This window comes from Phasianus colchicus, chromosome 37 (assembly GCF_987193195.1).
Source record: "Phasianus colchicus chromosome 37, bPhaCol1.hap1.1, whole genome shotgun sequence".
Classification (NCBI taxonomy): domain Eukaryota; kingdom Metazoa; phylum Chordata; class Aves; order Galliformes; family Phasianidae; genus Phasianus; species Phasianus colchicus.
Window position 1 is genome coordinate 1131550 of NC_143472.1, and position 12132 is coordinate 1143681.

Sequence of the window (12132 nt, forward strand, 5' to 3'; positions counted from 1 at the left end):
TGCGGGGTTCAGGATTTGGGATTTGTGTCCGTTTTTATGGGGTCTGCGGGGTTCAGGATTTGGGATTTGTGTCCGTTTTTATGGGGTCTGCGGGGTTCAGGATTTGGGATTTGTGTCTCTTTTATGGGGTCTGCGGGGTTCAGGATTTGGGATTTGTGTCCGTTTTTATGGGGTCTGCGGGGTTCAGGATTTGGGATTTGTGTCCGTTTTTATGGGGTCTGCGGGGTTCAGGATTTGGGATTTGTGTCCGCTGTGTTTTTATGGGGTCTGCGGGGTTCGGGATTTGGGATTTGTGTCCGTTTTTATGGGGTCTGCGGGGTTCAGGATTTGGGATTTGTGTCCGTTTTTATGGGGTCTGCGGGGTTCGGGATTTGGGATTTGTGTCCGTTTTTATGGGGTCTGCGGGGTTCGGGATTTGGGATTTGTGTCCGTTTTTATGGGGTCTGCGGGGTTCAGGATTTGGGATTTGTGTCCGTTTTTATGGGGTCTGCGGGGTTCAGGATTTGGGATTTGTGTCCGCTGTGTTTTTATGGGGTCTGCGGGGTTCAGGATTTGGGATTTGTGTCCGTTTTTATGGGGTCTGCGGGGTTCAGGATTTGGGATTTGTGTCCGTTTTTATGGGGTCTGCGGGGTTCAGGATTTGGGATTTGTGTCTCTTTTATGGGGTCTGCGGGGTTCAGGATTTGGGATTTGTGTCCGTTTTTATGGGGTCTGCGGGGTTCAGGATTTGGGATTTGTGTCCGTTTTTATGGGGTCTGCGGGGTTCAGGATTTGGGATTTGTGTCCGCTGTGTTTTTATGGGGTCTGCGGGGTTCGGGATTTGGGATTTGTGTCCGTTTTTATGGGGTCTTCCGGGGTTCGGGATTTGGGATTTGTGTCTGTTTTTATGGGGTCTGCGGGGTTCAGGATTTGGGATTTGTGTCCGTTTTTATGGGGTCTGCGGGGTTCGGGATTTGGGATTTGTGTCCGTTTTTATGGGGTCTGCGGGGTTCGGGATTTGGGATTTGTGTCCGTTTTTATGGGGTCTGCGGGGTTCAGGATTTGGGATTTGTGTCTTTTTATGGGGTCTGCGGGGTTCAGGATTTGGGATTTGTGTCCGTTTTTATGGGGTCTGCGGGGTTCAGGATTTGGGATTTGTGTCCGCTGTGTTTTTATGGGGTCTGCGGGGTTCAGGATTTGGGATTTGTGTCTGTTTTTATGGGGTCTGCGGGGTTCAGGATTTGGGATTTGTGTCTGTTTTTATGGGGTCTGCGGGGTTCAGGATTTGGGATTTGTGTCCGTTTTTATGGGGTCTGCGGGGTTCAGGATTTGGGATTTGTGTCCGTTTTTATGGGGTCTGCGGGGTTCAGGATTTGGGATTTGTGTCCGTTTTTATGGGGTCTGTGGGGTTCAGGATTTGGGATTTGTGTCCGTTTTTATGGGGTCTGCGGGGTTCAGGATTTGGGATTTGTGTCCGTTTTTATGGGGTCTGCGGGGTTCAGGATTTGGGATTTGTGTCCGTTTTTATGGGGTCTGCGGGGTTCAGGATTTGGGATTTGTGTCCGTTTTTATGGGGTCTGCGGGGTTCAGGATTTGGGATTTGTGTCTTTTTATGGGGTCTGCGGGGTTCAGGATTTGGGATTTGTGTCCGCTGTGTTTTTATGGGGTCTGCGGGGTTCGGGATTTGGGATTTGTGTCCGTTTTTATGGGGTCTGCGGGGTTCGGGATTTGGGATTTGTGTCCGTTTTTATGGGGTCTGCGGGGTTCAGGATTTGGGATTTGTGTCTTTTTATGGGGTCTGCGGGGTTCAGGATTTGGGATTTGTGTCCGTTTTTATGGGGTCTGCGGGGTTCAGGATTTGGGATTTGTGTCTGTTTTTATGGGGTCTGCGGGGTTCAGGATTTGGGATTTGTGTCCGCTGTGTTTTTATGGGGTCTGCGGGGTTCAGGATTTGGGATTTGTGTCCGCTGTGTTTTTATGGGGTCTGCGGGGTTCAGGATTTGGGATTTGTGTCCGTTTTTATGGGGTCTGCGGGGTTTGGGATTTGGGATTTGTGTCCGTTTTTATGGGGTCTGCGGGGTTCAGGATTTGGGATTTGTGTCCGTTTTTATGGGGTCTGTGGGGTTCAGGATTTGGGATTTGTGTCCGTTCTTATGGGGTCTGCGGGGTTCAGGATTTGGGATTTGTGTCCGTTTTTATGGGGTCTGCGGGGTTCGGGATTTGGGATTTGTGTCCGTTTTTATGGGGTCTGCGGGGTTCGGGATTTGGGATTTGTGTCCGTTTTTATGGGGTCTGCGGGGTTCGGGATTTGGGATTTGTGTCCGTTTTTATGGGGTCTGCGGGGTTCAGGATTTGGGATTTGTGTCCGCTGTGTTTTTATGGGGTCTGCGGGGTTCAGGATTTGGGATTTGTGTCCGTTTTTATGGGGTCTGCGGGGTTCAGGATTTGGGATTTGTGTCCGTTTTTATGGGGTCTGCGGGGTTCAGGATTTGGGATTTGTGTCCGTTTTTATGGGGTCTGCGGGGTTCAGGATTTGGGATTTGTGTCCGCTGTGTTTTTATGGGGTCTGCGGGGTTCAGGATTTGGGATTTGTGTCCGTTTTTATGGGGTCTGCGGGGTTCGGGATTTGGGATTTGTGTCCGTTTTTATGGGGTCTGCGGGGTTCGGGATTTGGGATTTGTGTCCGTTTTTATGGGGTCTGCAGGGTTCAGGATTTGGGATTTGTGTCCGTTTTTATGGGGTCTGCGGGGTTCGGGATTTGGGATTTGTGTCCGTTTTTATGGGGTCTGCGGGGTTCAGGATTTGGGATTTGTGTCCGTTTTTATGGGGTCTGCAGGGTTCAGGATTTGGGATTTGTGTCTGTTTTTATGGGGTCTGCGGGGTTCGGGATTTGGGGTTTGTGTCCGCTGTGTTTTTATGGGGTCTGCGGGGTTCGGGATTTGGGATTTGTGTCTGTTGTGTTTTTATGGGGTCTGCGGGGTTCGGGATTTGGGATTTGTGTCCGCTGTGTTTTTATGGGGTCTGCGGGGTTCAGGATTTGGGATTTGTGTCCGTTTTTATGGGGTCTGTGGGGTTCAGGATTTGGGATTTGTGTCCGTTTTTATGGGGTCTGCGGGGTTCAGGATTTGGGATTTGTGTCTGTTTTTATGGGGTCTGCGGGGTTCAGGATTTGGGATTTGTGTCTGTTTTTATGGGGTCTGCAGGATTCGGGATTTGGGATTTGTGTCCGCTGTGTTTTTATGGGGTCTGCGGGGTTCAGGATTTGGGATTTGTGTCCGTTTTTATGGGGTCTGCGGGGTTCAGGATTTGGGATTTGTGTCTGTTTTTATGGGGTCTGCGGGGTTCAGGATTTGGGATTTGTGTCCGTTTTTATGGGGTCTGCGGGGTTCAGGATTTGGGATTTGTGTCCGTTTTTATGGGGTCTGCGGGGTTCAGGATTTGGGATTTGTGTCCGTTTTTATGGGGTCTGCGGGGTTCAGGATTTGGGATTTGTGTCCGTTTTTATGGGGTCTGCGGGGTTCAGGATTTGGGATTTGTGTCCGTTGTGTTTTTATGGGGTCTGCGGGGTTCAGGATTTGGGATTTGTGTCCGTTTTTATGGGGTCTGCGGGGTTTGGGATTTGTGTCCGTTTTTATGGGGTCTGCGGGGTTCGGGATTTGGGATTTGTGTCCGCTGTGTTTTTATGGGGTCTGCGGGGTTCAGGATTTGGGATTTGTGTCTTTTTATGGGGTCTGCGGGGTTCGGGATTTGGGATTTGTGTCCGCTGTGTTTTTATGGGGTCTGCGGGGTTCAGGATTTGGGATTTGTGTCTGCTGTGTTTTATGGGGTCTGCGGGGTTCAGGATTTGGGATTTGTGTCTGTTTTTATGGGGTCTGCGGGGTTCAGGATTTGGGATTTGTGTCCGTTTTTATGGGGTCTGCGGGGTTCAGGATTTGGGATTTGTGTCTGTTGTGTTTTTATGGGGTCTGCGGGGTTCAGGATTTGGGATTTGTGTCCATTTTTATGGGGTCTGCGGGGTTCGGGATTTGGGATTTGTGTCCGCTGTGTTTTTATGGGGTCTGCGGGGTTCAGGATTTGGGATTTGTGTCTTTTTATGGGGTCTGCGGGGTTCAGGATTTGGGATTTGTGTCTGCTGTGTTTTATGGGGTCTGCGGGGTTCAGGATTTGGGATTTGTGTCTGTTTTTATGGGGTCTGCGGGGTTCAGGATTTGGGATTTGTGTCCGTTTTTATGGGGTCTGCGGGGTTCAGGGTTTGGGATTTGTGTCCGTTTTTATGGGGTCTGCGGGGTTCGGGATTTGGGATTTGTGTCTGCTGTGTTTTATGGGGTCTGCGGGGTTCAGGATTTGGGATTTGTGTCCGCTGTGTTTTTATGGGGTCTGCGGGGTTCAGGATTTGGGATTTGTGTCCGTTTTTATGGGGTCTGCGGGGTTTGGGATTTGTGTCCGTTTTTATGGAGTCTGCGGGGTTCAGGATTTGGGATTTGTGTCCGTTTTTATGGGGTCTGCGGGGTTCGGGATTTGGGATTTGTGTCTGTTTTTATGGGGTCTGCGGGGTTCAGGATTTGGGATTTGTGTCCGTTTTTATGGGGTCTGCGGGGTTCAGGATTTGGGATTTGTGTCCGTTTTTATGGGGTCTGCGGGGTTCAGGATTTGGGATTTGTGTCCGTTTTTATGGGGTCTGCGGGGTTCAGGATTTGGGATTTGTGTCTTTTTATGGGGTCTGCGGGGTTCAGGATTTGGGATTTGTGTCCGTTTTTATGGGGTCTGCGGGGTTCAGGATTTGGGATTTGTGTCCGCTGTGTTTTTATGGGGTCTGCGGGGTTCAGGATTTGGGATTTGTGTCCGTTTTTATGGGGTCTGCGGGGTTCAGGATTTGGGATTTGTGTCCGTTTTTATGGGGTCTGCGGGGTTCAGGATTTGGGATTTGTGTCTGTTTTTATGGGGTCTGCGGGGTTCAGGATTTGGGATTTGTGTCCGTTTTTATGGGGTCTGCGGGGTTCAGGGTTTGGGATTTGTGTCCGTTTTTATGGGGTCTGCGGGGTTCAGGATTTGGGATTTGTGTCCGTTTTTATGGGGTCTGCGGGGTTCAGGATTTGGGATTTGTGTCCGTTTTTATGGGGTCTGCGGGGTTCAGGATTTGGGATTTGTGTCCGTTTTTATGGGGTCTGCGGGGTTCAGGATTTGGGATTTGTGTCCGTTTTTATGGGGTCTGCGGGGTTCAGGATTTGGGATTTGTGTCTGCTGTGTTTTTATGGGGTGGGCGTGGCCTAGAGGGGCGCCGGTTTATGAATGGAGGTGGGCGTGGCTTCGGGAGGGGCGTGGCTACGAAAGCGGAGTGGGCGTGGCTTCAGTAGAGGCGGTTTTATGAATGGGGGGCTGGGCTTCAGGTGGGGCCAGTTTATGAGTGGGGTGGGCGTGGCTTCAGGGGCGGGGCTACGAATGGGGTGTGGGCGTGGCTTCGGGACGGGCGGGTTTATGAATGGGTGGCGGGCTTTGTTGGGAGGGTTGAATGCGTAGTGGGCGTGGCTTGGGGTGGGCGGGCTTATGAATGGAGGGGGCGTGGCCTCAAGGGGGGCCGGCTTATGACTTGGGGGTGGGCGTGGCTTCGGAGTGGGCGGGTTTATGAATGGGGGTGGGCGTGGCTTCAGGAGGGGCGTGGCTACGAAGGCGGTATGGGCGTGGCTTCGGGACGGGCGGTTTTATGAATGGGGTGGGCTTGGCTGAATGCGGGGTGGGCGTGGCTTCAGGATGGGGCGGTTTATGGATCCGGGGGTGGGCGTGGCTTTGGCGGGAGGCTTAAGAATCCGGTGTGGGCGTGGCTTCGGGACGGGCGGTTTATGAACGTGTGGTGGGCGTGGCTTGGGGTGGGCAGGTTTATGAATGGGGTGGGCGTGGCTTCAGGGGGCGGGGCTACGAATGTGGTGTGGGCGTGGCTTCGGGACGGGCGGGTTTATGAATGGGTGATTGGCTTTGCCTGGGGGGTTGAATGCGTAGTGGGCGTGGCTTCGGGGTGGGCGGGTTTATGAATGGGGGTGGGCGTGGCTTCGGGGGTGGGGGGTTTAAAGTGCGGTTTGGGCGTGGCTTCGGGACGGGCGGTTTTATGAATGGGGGGCTGGGCTTCAGGTGGGGCTGGTTTATGAATGGGGTGAGCGTGGCTTCGGGAGGGGCGGGGCTACGAGTGCGGTGTGGGCGTGGCTTCGGGAGGGCGGGTTTATGAATGGTGGGCTGGGCTTCAGGCGGTTTATGAATGGGGTGGGCGTGGCTTCAGGGGGCCAGTTCTATGGGGCAGGGAGGTGCAGTGCCCATCTATGGGGCAGGGATGGGGACAGGGAGGTGCTGTGCCAATTCAGTGGGCAGGGAGGTGCCCATTCTATGGGGCAGGGATGGGGCAGGGACACACTGTGCCCATCTATGGGGCAGGGAGGTGTGGTGCCCATTCTATGGGGCTGGCAGTTGCCAATTCTATGGGGCAGGGAGGTGCTGTCTCCATTCTATGGGGCAGGGCTGATGTGCTGTGCCCCCCACTATGGGGCAGGGAGATGCCAATTCTATGGGGCAGGGAGGTGCGTAGTGGGCGTGGCTTCGGGGGGTAGGGTTTATGAATGGGTGATTGGCTTTGCCTGGGGGGTTGAATGCGTAGTGGGCGTGGCTTCGGGGTGGGCGGGTTTATGAATGGGGGTGGGCGTGGCTTCGGGGGTGGGGGGTTTAAAGTGCGGTTTGGGCGTGGCTTCGGGACGGGCGGTTTTATGAATGGGGGGCTGGGCTTCAGGTGGGGCCCGTTTATGAATGGGGTGGGCGTGGCTTCGGGAGGGGCGGGGCTACGAGTGCGGTGTGGGCGTGGCTTCGGGAGGGCGGGTTTATGAATGGGGGGCTGGGCTTCAGGCGGTTTATGAATGGGGTGGGCGTGGCTTCAGGGGGCCAGTTCTATGGGGCAGGGAGGTGCGGTGCCCATCTATGGGGCAGGGATGGGGACAGGGAGGTGCTGTGCCAATTCAGTGGGGCAGGGAGGTGCCCATTCTATGGGGCAGGGATGGGGCAGGGACACACTGTGCCCATCTATGGGGCAGGGAGGTACCCATCTATGGGGTGGGGATAGGGACAGGGACACACTGTGCCCATCTATGGGGCAGGGAGGTGTGGTGCCCATTCTATGGGGCTGGCAGTTGCCAATTCTATGGGGCAGGGAGGTGCTGTCTCCATTCTATGGGGCAGGGCTGATGTGCTGTGCCCATCTATAGGGCAGGGATGAAGTGCTGTGCCCCCCACTATGGGGCAGGGAGATGCCAATTCTATGGGGCAGGGAGGTGCGTAGTGGGCGTGGCTTCGGGGGGGCGGGTTTATGAATGGGTGGTGGGCTGGGCTGGGGGGGGTTGAATGCGGGGTGGGCGTGGCTTCAGGATGGGGCGGTTTATGGATCCGGGGGTGGGCGTGGCTTGGGCGGGGGGCTTAAGAGTGCGGTGTGGGCGTGGCTTTGGGAGGGGCGGGTTTATGAATGGGGTGGGCGTGGCTTCGGGGGGCGGGGCTACGAATGCGGTGTGGGCATGGCTTCGGGAGGGGCGGGTTTATGAACGTGTGGTGGGCGTGGCTTCGGAGGGGCGTGTTTAAGAATGGGGTGGGCGTGGCCTCAAGGCAGGCCGGCTTATGAATGAGTGGGCGTGGCTTCGTGACGGGCGGGTTTATGAATGGGTGGGGGGCTTTGCTGGGGGGGTTGAATGCGGTGTGGGCGTGGCTTGGGGTGGGCGGGTTTATTAATGGGGTGGGCGTGGCTTCGGGACGGGCGGTTTTATGAATGGAGGTCTGGGCTTCAGGTGGGGCCGGTTTATGAATGGGGTGGGCGTGGCTTCAGGGGGCGGGGCTACGAATGCGGGATGGGCGTGGCTTCGGGAGGGGCGGTTTTATGAGTGGGGTGGGCTTGGCAGAATGCGGGGTGGGCGTGGCTTCCGGAGGGGCCGGTTTATGGATCCGGGGGTGGGCGTGGCTTGGGCGGGGGGCTTAAGAATTCGGTGTGGGCGTGGCTTAGGGAGGGCGGGTTTATGAATGGGGTGGGCGTGGCTTCGGGACGGGCGGGTTTATGAATGGGGGGCTGGGCTTCAGGTGGGGCCGGTTTATGAATGGCGGTGGGCGTGGCTTCAGGGGGCGGGGCTACGAAGGCGGTGTGGGCGAGGCTTCGGGGGGCGGTTTTATGAATGGGGTGGGCTTGGCTGAATTCGGGGTGGGCGTGGCTTCTGGAGGGGCCGGTTTATGGATCCGGGGGTGGGCGTGGCTTGGGCGGGGAGCTTTCGAATTCGGTGTGGGCGTGGCTTCGGGAGAGGCGGTTTTATGAATGGGGTGGGCGTGGCTTCGGGAGGGGCGGTTTTATGAATGGGGGGCTGGGCTTCAGGTGGGGCCGGTTTAAGAATGGCGGTGGGCGTGGCCTCAGAGGGGCCGGTTTATGGATCCGGGGTTGGGCGTGGCTTAGGGGGGGCAGAGTAACGAGTGCGTCGTGGGCGTGGCTTCGGGGGGTCGGGTTTATGAATGGGTGGTGGGCTGGGCTGGGGGGGGTTGAATGCAGGGTGGGCGTGGCTTCAGGATGGGGCGGTTTATGGATCCGGGGGTGGGCGTGGCTTGGGCGGGGGGCTTAAGAATGCGGTGTGGGCGTGGCTTCGGGACGGGCGGGTTTATGAATGGGGTGGGCGTGGCTGAATGCGGGGTGGGCGTGGCTTCCGGAGGGGCCGGTTTATGGATCCGGGGGTGGGCGTGGCTTGGGCGGGGGGCTTAAGAATTCGGTGTGGGCGTGGCTTCGGGAGGGGCGGTTTTATGAATGGGGGGCTGGGCTTCAGGTGGGGCCGGTTTATGAATGGCGGTGGGCGTGGCCTCAGAGGGGCCGGTTTATGGATCCGGGGGTGGGCGTGGCTTAGGGGGGGCGGAGTAACGAATGCGTCGTGGGCGTGGCTTCGGGGGGGCGGGTTTATGAATGGGTGGTGGGCTGGGCTGGGGTGGTGGGGGGGTTATGAGTGCGGGGTGGGCGTGGCTTCAGGAGAGGCGGTTTTATGAATGGGGGGCTGGGCTTCAGGTGGGGCGGTTTATGAATGGGGTGGGCGTGGCTTCAGGGGGCGGGGCTACGAATGTGGTGTGGGCGTGGCTTCGGGACGGGCGGGTTTATGAATGGGTGGCGGGCTTTGTTGGGAGGGTTGAATGCGTAGTGGGTGTGGCTTGGGGTGGGCGGGTTTATGTATGGAGGTGGCGTGGCCTCAAGGGGGGCCGGCTTATGAATTGGGGGTGGGCGTGGCTTCGGAGTGGGCGGGTTTATGAATGGGGGTGGGCGTGGCTTCGGGGTTGGGGGGTTTAAAGTGCGTTGTGGGCGTGGCTTCGGGACTGGCTGTTTTATGAATGGGGTGGGCTTGGCTGAATGCGGGGTGGGCGTGGCTTCAGGATGGGGCGGTTTATGGATCCGGGGGTGGGCGTGGCTTTGGCGGGAGGCTTAAGAATCCGGTGTGGGCGTGGCTTCATGGGGCGGGGCTACGAATGTGGTGTGGGCGTGGCTTCGGGACGGGCGGGTTTATGAATGGGTGGTTGGCTTTGCCTGGGGGGTTGAATACGTAGTGGGCGTGGCTTCGGGGTGGGCGGGTTTATGAATTGGGGTGGGCGTGGCTTCGGGGGTGGGGGGTTTATAGTGCGGTGTGGGCGTGGCTTCGGGAGGGCGGGTTTATGAATGGGGGGCTGGGCTTCAGGCGGTTTATGAATGGGGTGGGCGTGGCTTCAGGGGGCCAGTTCTATGGGGCAGGGAGGTGCGGTGCCCACCTATGGGGCAGGGATGGGGACAGGGAGGTGCTGTGCCAATTCAGTGGGGCAGGGAGGTGCCCATCTATAGGGCAGGGAGGTGCCCATCTATGGGGTGGGGATAGGGACAGGGACACACTGTGCCCATCTATGGGGCAGGGAGGTGCCCATCTATGGGGCAGGGAGGTGCCCATCTATGGGGTGGGGATAGGGACAGGGACACACTGTGCCCATCTATGGGGCAGGGAGGTGTGGTGCCCATTCTATGGGGCTGGCAGTTGCCAATTCTATGGGGCAGGGAGGTGCTGTCTCCATTCTATGGGGCAGGGCTGATGTGCTGGGCCATCTATAGGGCAGGGATGAAATGCTGTGCCCCCCACTATGGGGCAGGGAGATGCCAATTCTATGGGGCAGGGAGGTGCGTAGTGGGCGTGGCTTCGGGGGGTCGGGTTTATGAATGGGTGGTGGGCTGGGATGGGGGGGGTTGAATGCGGGGTGGGCGTGGCCTGAGGTTGGCAGGTTTAGAAATGGGGTGGGCGTGGCTTAGGGGGTGGCAGAGTAACGAATGCGTAGTGGGCGTGGCTTCGGGGGGGGCGGGTTTATGAATGGGGGTGGGCGTGGCTTCGGGGGTGGGGGGTTTATGAATGGGGGGTGGGCTTTGCTGGGGGTTTGAATTCGTAGTAGGCGTGGCTTGGGGTGGGCGGGTTTATGAATGGAGGGGGCGTGGCCACAAGGGGGCCGGCTTATGAATTGGGGGTGGGCGTGGCTTCGGAGTGGGCGGGTTTATGAAAGGGGGTGGGCGTGGCTTCGGGGGTGGGGCTACGAATGCGGTGTGGGCGTGGCTTCGGGGGGGCGGGTTTATGAATGGGTGGTAGGCTGGGCTGGGGGGGGGTTGAATGCGGGGTGGGCGTGGCCTCAAGGGGGGGCGGTTTATGGATCCGGGTGTGGGCGTGGCTTCAGGGGGTGGCATGGTAACGAATGCGTAGTGGGCGTGGCTCCGGTGTGCGGGTTTATGAATGGAGGTGGGTGTGGCTTCGGGGGGTGGCTTCGTGAATGGGTGGTGGGCTTGGCTGGAGGGTATATGGGTGCGGGGTGGGCGTGGCTTCAGGAGAGGCTGGTTTATGAATGGAGGTGGGCGTGGCTACCGGAGGGGCGGGGCTACGAATGCGGTGTGGGCGTGGCTTCGGGAGGGGCGGGTTTATGAATGGGGGCTGGGCTTCAGGTGGGGCCGGTTTATGAATGGCGGTGGGCGTGGCCTCAGAGGGGCCGGTTTATGGATCCGGGGGTGGGCGTGGCTTACGGGTGGCAGAGTAACGAATGCGTAGTGGGCGTGGCTTCGGGGGGGCGGGTTTATGAATGGGTGGTGGGCTGGGCTGGGGTGGTGGGGGGGTTATGAGTGCGGGGTGGACGTGGCTTCAGGAGAGGCGGTTTTATGAATGGGGGGCTGGGCTTCAGGTGGGGCGGTTTATGAATGGGGTGGGCGTGGCTTCAGGGGGCGGGGCTACGAATGCGGTGTGGGCGTGGCTTAGGGACGGGCGGGTTTATGAATGGGTGGTGGGCTTTGTTGGGAGGGTTGAATGCGTAGTGGGCGTGGCTTGGGGTGGGCGGGTTTATGAATGGAGGGGTGTTACCTCAAGGGGGGCCGGCTTATGAATTGGGGGTGGGCGTGGCTTCGGAGTGGGCGGGTTTATGAATTCGGGTGGGCGTGGCTTCGGGGTTGGGGTTTTTAAAGTGCGTTGTGGGCGTGGCTTGGGGTGGGCGGGTTTATGAATGGAGGTGGACGTGGCTTCAGGAGGGGCGTGGCTACGACGGCGGTATGGGCGTGGCTTCGGGACGGGCGGTTTTATGAATGGGGTGGGCTTGGCTGAATGCGGGGTGGGCGTGGCTTCCGGGGGGGCCGGTTTATGGATCCGTGGGTGGGCGTGGCTTGGGCGGGGTTGTTACGAATGCGGTGTGGGCATGGCTTCGGGAGGGGCGGTTTTATGAATGGGGTGGGCGTGGCCTCAGAGGGGCCGGTTTATGGATCCGGGGGTGGGCGTGGCTTAAGGGGGGCCGAGTAACGAATGCGTCGTGGGCGTGGCTTCGGGGGGACGGGTTTATGAATGGGTGGGGGGCTTTGCCTGGGGCGTTGAATGCGGGGTGGGCGTGGCTTGGGGTGGGCGGGTTTATGAAAGGAGGGGGCGTGGCCTCAAGGGGGGGCTGTTTATGGGTCTGGGGGTGGGCGTGGCTCGGGGTGGGCGGGTTTATGAATGGAGGTGGACGTGGCTTCAGGAAGGGCGGGGCTACGAATGCGGTGTGGGCGTGGCTTCGGGAGGGGGCGGTTTATGGATCCATTGGTGGGCGTGGCTTGGGCGGGGTTGTTACGAATGCGGTGTGGGCGTGGCTTCTGCGGGG